The following is an 8,048-nucleotide window of genomic DNA, read 5'->3' on the forward strand; positions in this document are numbered from 1 at the left end:
TCAAGTCCTGAATGCCACACGGCCAGATCATCCAGTTGGGAGGAGGGTTCAGAGCATAGACCTGGGTTCCACATTTATTGAGGTCCAAGTGTGGGGTGGTTAGGCAGGAATCAGAGGGCAGGAGAGACATGTGGGTCCCTCACTTGGTTATCCAAGTTCCCCAAGGCTTTCTAGAAAGGATGGGACTGGCCTGGGTGCTTACCTAGAAGCTCTCATATAGCTGGCAAAGTGTTTATTCAAGATGGGTGTTTGAAAGGGATGCTTTAGCGATCAGAAGCTTAATGCCAGGCACTTAGCATCAGACATGTTCACTCCATTTCCCATCACAGCCTCACCTTTTAACATTCCCACCAAGGGTGCAAAAGGCCTCCTCCTTCCTCCATGTCGTCATCAACATTTGTCAGTTTTTGTTTTTTGAGAGTGTGAAGGGGTTGACACATTCAGAACACATGCCACAGTGTAGGGTGCAGAGAACTGAGAGTCTCAGACAAGTGTCTGGGTCTTTGAATAACGGAGCTCTGGGGGCATCTCTTTCCTCCTCAAGACCAGAGCCAGGCCCTGGAATGGGATGCAGTGACACACGGTGATGCCAGGCTGCCAATCTGTCCCTGTCACATCCTCGGAGAGCTGCAGGGGCTCCTTCTCTCAACCTCAGATGGTCTGTGTAACTAACTTGTTCCAGGCCTGGAAGATCTGTGGAGCTGAGCCTCCTTCTGTCTTGTTCATGGCTGCACTTGGCCCCTAGCCTGCTGCCCCACACCCAGGCCAGCCCCCGGCCAGTGCTGAAGAGGATGGAGAGAAGGAAGCAGACCAGTGACCACTGTTCCCTCCCCGCAGCACATCCCCTTCACCGGGAGGATAGAAGGGGGTCTCCATTCAGACACAAGATCACCGTCATGGGGAGTGTTCATTCCTTAGGTGGGAACAGGTACTGGGAATGGTCGTCTCTCTCAGCCTCATCCCTGAGCAAACCATGGTGCTGTCAGCTCAGGATGGTCCACACAGCACCTTCTGAGTGCCCACACCAGCTCAGGGGATGGGAAGGGCCCCACGCCCCTACCAACAATGCACAGCCTGAAAGGTTGTTGTTGAATCACGTGAAGACACCAGGATTCTTGGCCCCTGGAGGAGAAGAATTCAATCCGGGGCCAGAGACGAGGCTTGATTGCTCAGAGCTTTTGTGTAATAAAGTTTTATTAAAGTATAAAGGAGATAGAGAAAGCTTCTGACATAGGCATCAGAAGTGGGCAGAAAGAGTACCCGCTTGCTAGTGTTAACAATGAGGTTATATAATCCAAAGAATGTCTGGAGGTTGTAAAGACCTCACCAGACCTACTCCCATAATTTACATTTTAAGATAACAGAATTAGCCAGAAGGTTTAATCCAGTGACTATAATCAGGCAGGATACATTATTGTTATATAATCCTTGTAAAAACCAGGTCTACTCCCATAATTTACATTTTAGGATAACAGAATTAGCCAGAAGGTTTAATCCAGAGACTGTCCTTAATCCAGAGACTGTCCTCAGGCAGGATACATTATTGTTATATAATCCTAAGGAATGTAGAGAAGGAAAAAAGTTTGTCCTTTCTTCCTCCTTGAGAATTCCAGACCCCTCTCTCCTTGGGGACCCCTAGACTCCTTATCAACCTGCCTAGGAAATTACTCTCTCAAGCTCCCCCTGCCACCTACCTGTAGCAGACGGGGCACCATTAACCAGACTCCCCAGAGACGGGGGGAATGGAGGCTCACAGTCTAGGAGGGAAGCAGGCCAGCCCAGAGAAGTTCTAGGACTGAACTTTGTGCACAATGACCCAGAGCTGCAGATACGTCAACCTTCTCCATTTCTAATAGCCACCCCCATCTACTTCAGAACCCTCATGTGAGGGGATGTGGAAATATTTAAAGTTGCCTTTAAAGCTGTAATTTGTTTCAGTTTCTCTTTCAGTTTCAAGATCTTTTCTGGAAAATGCAAATCAATTCAAAATATTAATATCTCATTTCTGTTTCCCGTTCCCCTCCTGCTCAAGGGGGCCTACTGGGAAACTTGCACATGTTCTCAGAGGCAGTAGGGGTCCTCAGGTGTTCACAAATCCCAGGTAGAACTCTCCTGAGGCCCACTCTGTCCACCGAGGCCCCTCAGGACACGTGGTCTCTCTCTGAAGCCTCTCTATCCAATCTCAGCTGGCTTCTGCCCTCACTGGTCCTCTCATCACTTTGCATGGGGTCCAGGACCTTCTAGATCCCTCCAGGCCCCTCGCCCCACAGCCCTACCTCTACATCTGGACTCTGGATGACTTCCTCTGCCACTGCCTCCCCTGCCAGGTGACACACACTGACTGTGTGGCCATGGACTCTGAGAGCCCTGCGTGCCCCCAGGGGACTCGGAGGGAAGTGAGGCACCCAGTTCCCCAGAAACTCTGTCAGTGGGGGAATCGGGGACCTTGTCTCTGAACTCCCATCTCTCTCTCTCCCTCTTCCTCTGCTGACCCTTCCTCCCAGCACAGGAGCATTTTCTACTCCCGCTCTGTCTGATAGACCCGTCTCTACCTTTGAGGGTCCCTCTTCCGATGGGACCTGCTGTTCGCACCTTCCCAGGGGCGGAATTTTCAAAGGAACACAGCAATGAAGCTGGAGGGCCCCCAAAGGAAAACTACTTCCAGAGATATTTCAGAAACACTTTTCTCCACTTTAGGAATAGGGACTTAGATGTTGCCATTTCAGTCACTTGGAGCTTCCTTTTCCTTGGATAGAGGACGGCTGGGTTCAGGGCCATGCCAGTTCCTCATGGCCCTGCTGGATTAAACCTCACAGAGCACCCTAGTGTTGAGGACAGCATCCAGAAATCACCTCCTTCACAGAAAAAGCAAATGGGCTCTGCAAATAAGAGGGCTCCTGGGCACATACCCTGAAGAAGCATAATTGAAAAAGACACATGTACCACAGTGTTCATCACAGCACTATTTACAACAGCTAGGACATGGAAGCTACCTAGATGTCCATCAACAGATGATTGGATGTACCAGGATTGTGGTACATACATACAACAGAATATTACTCCCTTTAAAAAGGAACACATTTGAGTCAGTTAAATGAGGTAGATGAATGAAGTCACAAAGAGGAAAACAAACATCATATATTAATGCATATATATATGGAATCTAGAACAATGGTACTGACGAACCTCTTTGCAGGGTAGTAATGGAGATGCAGACATAGAGAACCGATTTGTGGAAACAATGGGGAAGGAAAGGGTGGGCCAAATTGAGTAAGTAACATACATATTACCATATGCAAAATTAGATAGCTAGTGGAAATTTGCTGTATGACACAGGGAACTCAAATCTGGTGCTCTGGAATACCTAGAAGGCTGGGATGGGGTGGGGAGGTGGGAAGGAAGTTCAAGAGGGAGAGGATATTTGTATACCTATGGCTGATTCATGTTGATACATGGGAGAAACCAACACAATATTGTAAAACAATTATCCTCCAATTAAAAATAAATTTAAAATAATTTAAAAGAGTTAATTCCAGCTATCCACTCATAGTCCTTCCAAAAGGAGTTACTTACTTGGGGATTTCCTAGGAAAGCAGTCGCCCTATTTCTGGGCTGGGCCGCTTGAGGATAGCATAGTCCAGGATCATTGCAAATGACAAAAACTTCAGAGCTGGGGTTGGGATCCAGGCCTGCTGACCCCACAGATAGACACACACCAGCCTCCACTGAGGGACACGGGCTCACGTGAGGTCCCCACTCCTGAACCTAGTGCTTATTCTATGTCTCCCCTTAGACACCATCTCTGTAGGTGTCCCAATGATGTCACCTGTTCTTTCCATGTGTCCTCTTCTTTCCCAACTGAGCAGACACAGGCTGGCCTCCAATGAGCCACCACTTGGTCCCAAAGACTCTCACTTCTAGGGATGTTTCTCCACTTCCACCTTGGACACAAATTTCTTTACCCATTTCCTCCTTATTTTTATTATTTTTTTTGTATATTTATTGTCTTTATTTTTTAATATAAATTTATGTATTTTAATTGTAGGCTAATTACTTTACAATATTATATTGGTTTTGCCATACATCAACATGAATCCGCCATGGGTATACACGTATTCTCCATCCTGAACCTCCTTCCCACTTCCCTCCCAGTACCATCTCTCTGGGTCATCCCAATGCACCAGCCCCAAGCATCCTGTATCATACATTGAACCTGGACTGGCAATTTGTTTCATATATGATATTATACATGTTTCAATGCCATTCTCCCAAATCATCCCACCCTCTCCCTCTCCCAGAGTCCAAAAGACTGTTCTATACGTCTGTGTCTCTTTTGCTGTCTTGCATACAGGGTTATCGTTATCATCTTTCTAAATTCCATATATATGCGTTAGTATACTGTATTGGTGTTTTTCTTTCTGGCTTACTTCACTCTGTATAATAGGCTCCAGTTTCATCCACCTCATTAGAACTGATTCAAATGTATTCTTTTAAATGGCTGAGTAATACTCCATTGTGTATATGCACCACAGTTTTCTTATCCATTTGTCTGCTGATGGACATCTAGGTTGCTTCCATGTCCTGGCTATTATAAACAGTGCTGCAATGAACATTGGGATACACGTGTCTCTTTCAATTCTGGTTTCCTCGGCAGTGGGATTGCTGGGTCATAAGGCAATTCTATTTCCAGTTTTTTAAGGAATCTCCACACTGTTCTCCATAGTGGCTGTACTAGTTTGCATTCCCACCAACAGTGTAAGAGGGTTCCCTTTTCTCCACACCCTCTCTAGCACTTATTGCTTGTAGACTTTTGGATAGCAGCCACTCTGTCTGGCATGAAATGGTACCTCATTGTGGTTTTGATTTGCATTTCTCTGATAAGGAGTGATGTTGAGCATATTTTCATGTGTTTGTTAGCCATCTGTATGTCTTCTTTGGAGGAATGTCTGTTTAGTTCTTTGCCACAGTCATCAAGACAGTATTGTACTGGCTGCTGCTGCTAAGTCACTTCAGTCGTGTCCGACTCTGTGAGACTCCATAGATGGCAGCCCACCAGGCTCCCCTGTTCCTGGGGTTCTCCAGGCAAGAACACTGGAGTGGGTCGCCATTTCCTTCTCCAATGCATGAAAGTGAAAAGTGAAAGTGAAGTTGCTCAGTCACGTCTGACTCTTAGCGACCCCATGGACTGCAGCCTACTAGGCTCCTCCGCCCATGGGATTTTCCAGGCAAGAGTACTGGACTGGGGTGCCATTGCCTTCTCCGATGGTACTGGCACAAAGACAGAAACATAGACCAATGGAACAAAATAGAAAGCCCAGAGATAAATCCATGCACCTATGGACACCTTATCTTTGACAAAGGAGGCAAGAATATACAATGGAGAAAAGACAATCTCTTTAACAAGTGGTGCTGGGAAAACTGGTCAACCACTTGTAAAAGAATGAAACTAGAACACTTTCTAACACCATACACAAAAATAAACTCAAAATGGATTAAAGATCTAAACGTAAGACCAGAAACTATAAAACTCCTAGAGGAGAACATAGGCAAAACACTCTCCGACATAAATCACAGCAGGATCCTCTATGACACACCTCCCAGAATATTGGAAATAAAAGCAAAATAAACAAATGGGACCTAATTAAAATTAAAAGCTTCTGCACAACAAGGGAAACTATAAGCAAGGTGAAAAGACAGCCTTCAGAATGGGAGAAAATAATAGCAAATGAAGCAACTGACAAAGAACTAATCTCAAAAATATACAAGCAACTCCTGCAGCTCAATTCCAGAAAAATAAATAACCCAATCAAAAAATAGTCCTCCTTATTTTTAGAAAACCACACTGTAAGGGCACAATGTGGTAACTGTACAAAACACACTAAGGTGAATGAGGTGAACCAAAGGGATGGGAAGAGAGTAGGGATGAGTACCAACCAGCCACGCAGGTTGTATGCAGGTTCCCAGATGGATGTCAGTCAAAGAGTGAGCACCTCCTGTTCCCACCCTTGGCAGTAAGCCAGGATACTGTCTGATTTTCCTTGACCTAGGTTTGAAGTAAACTTTCAGATTGCTTTCAGTGACATCAACAACATTGCCTTCCACTTCAACCCTCGGTTTGAAGACAATGGCTATGTGGTTTGCAACACAAGGCAGAACAGAAGCTGGGGGCCGGAGGAGAGGAAGATGCAGATGTCCTTCCAGAGGGGGATTCACTTTGAGCTCTGCTTCCAGGTAGAGAGCTGGTTCAAGGTGAGCAGGAGTTCTCCTCTGTTTACTTCAGCTGCCTGTCCCTCACCACAATTAGGTGCCCTGAATAGCCTTTAACTAGTCAGATGAGCAACACCTTTGTACAGAGAAGAGGACCATTTCCTCATAAGGTTGCAGTCTCCTTGCACACCTTCACTTCATCTACAGGTGCAGCTGTTGCTTCTTTTCCTGGAAATAAGCACCAGATAAGTCACCATGGTGCTTTTTGGTCTCCCGGGTCTTTAAAGTCCAAGTTATTTCCATTCCTCTGTTGTAGCCCTTCTTCCACTCCAGGTCCCTGGGAACATTTTTGGTTCTGTTATGTTCGTGCTGCCTTTATCCAGGTGTTACTAATGGCTTAGTTTTACTGGGCACTGCACATTGCTTTTGCAAGCAGAGCAGTGTCCCTGAGCTTGGGGAGAGGGAAAGGGGGATGAGTCTACCTGTGTCTGTGCTTCTCTGTGTGAACATGGATGTCCCCAGCCCCTCATCATGCAACCTGAGGCCACCTCTCCTCTGCTCCTCACCAACATTTGTTTGTATATTTCAATATGCATATTTCAGTAACACCCACATGATCTAAGATTAGAAAGACAAACCTATTGCAATAAACAAGGAGAAGAACTGAAAATCCAACAACTAGAGCCACCTAGAGATTGGATGTGTTTTGGGTCCCAAGCATGTTCCTATAACTGTTGCAGCTCTGAAAGCTAATGCCCAGAACTGCAGAGGATTGATATGAAAACTAGACAAATTCTAAACTCCAGAGGCAGGGGTGCAGAAGCTTGGGTGTGTTCCCACCTGACCAGGGACACTCTCTTGACATGTATATTCATCTTGACAGGTGATGGTGAATGGGAACCTCTTCACGCAGTATGCCCACTGCATGCCCTTGCACAGTGTCAACACCATCACAGTCGCCGGCCTTGTGAATGTGTCCAAGATCAGCTTCCAGGTAAGACTGTCCCCAGGGAACCCAGCCCCTGGCTCAGGGCCCCAGCCTCTGTGTGGGCCCTGCTGTGTGGACCCAAAGGTGTGAGCCAGTCTCCTTTCCAGATGGCTCTGGGGACACACCTCTGGCTCCCCGTCCTGTCCTCCTTGCGCCGCTGTTTCTGCCTGGGGCCCCCGCTCAGTCTCCTCGTTCCTATGCCACTCATCTCTGTTACTTTCTATCCCCACTCTGCTTAGGGGGCTGTGTGGTTCTAGAAAGAACCCAGGCTTGGAAATCAAACTGAACCCAGCTCAAATCCCCAGCTCTGCCATTCTCATCGGCTGGGGGATCTGAGACAAGTGACTTCACCTCTCCCAGCCTTGGTTTCCTCCGCATTGAAATGAGCACAGCTTGCAGCTCCATGGGTCTTTGTATATGAGTTCAGTGAGGCCATACACATCACAGGGCACAAAATAGTCTGCTGGGGCCACTCCTGGGTCTGGCTGACCCTCTCTGTGTTTTAAATTTTTTGAGTATGTAACCAGCATCTATAAGGTCAGGAGTAGTTTTGCAAGATGAAAAATTTCTGGGGCTGGATGGTGCTGATGGTGGCACAATTATGAGAATGGACTTAATGCCACTGAACTGTATTACACTTAAGATGGTAAGTTTTATGTGATGTGCTTTTCACCACTATTTAGGAAGAGGTCAAGCAGATTGCTTCTTCCTCCCGAGGATGGAGAGGGCCTAGGAGACAGATTACCTCCATGGTTCTAACCAGAAAATTCCATACTGACTGATTAAAACTACATTCCTGGGGAAGGTCAGAGATCCAGTTAAGTCAGGTGTTACATGCAGTTTTGGTTTCGTG

The 8,048-nt window shown here is 46.5% G+C and overlaps 1 pseudogene; it reads left to right on the forward strand.

Moving 5' to 3' along the window:
- Positions 1 to 381: 381 nt before the first annotated feature.
- On the forward strand, positions 382 to 7,285 carry LOC101904699 (galectin-9-like; annotated as a pseudogene).
- The last annotated feature ends 763 nt before the right edge of the window (positions 7,286 to 8,048 follow it).

The sequence above is a fragment of the Bos taurus genome, chromosome 19 (assembly GCF_002263795.3).
Source record: "Bos taurus isolate L1 Dominette 01449 registration number 42190680 breed Hereford chromosome 19, ARS-UCD2.0, whole genome shotgun sequence".
Lineage (NCBI taxonomy): Eukaryota > Metazoa > Chordata > Mammalia > Artiodactyla > Bovidae > Bos > Bos taurus.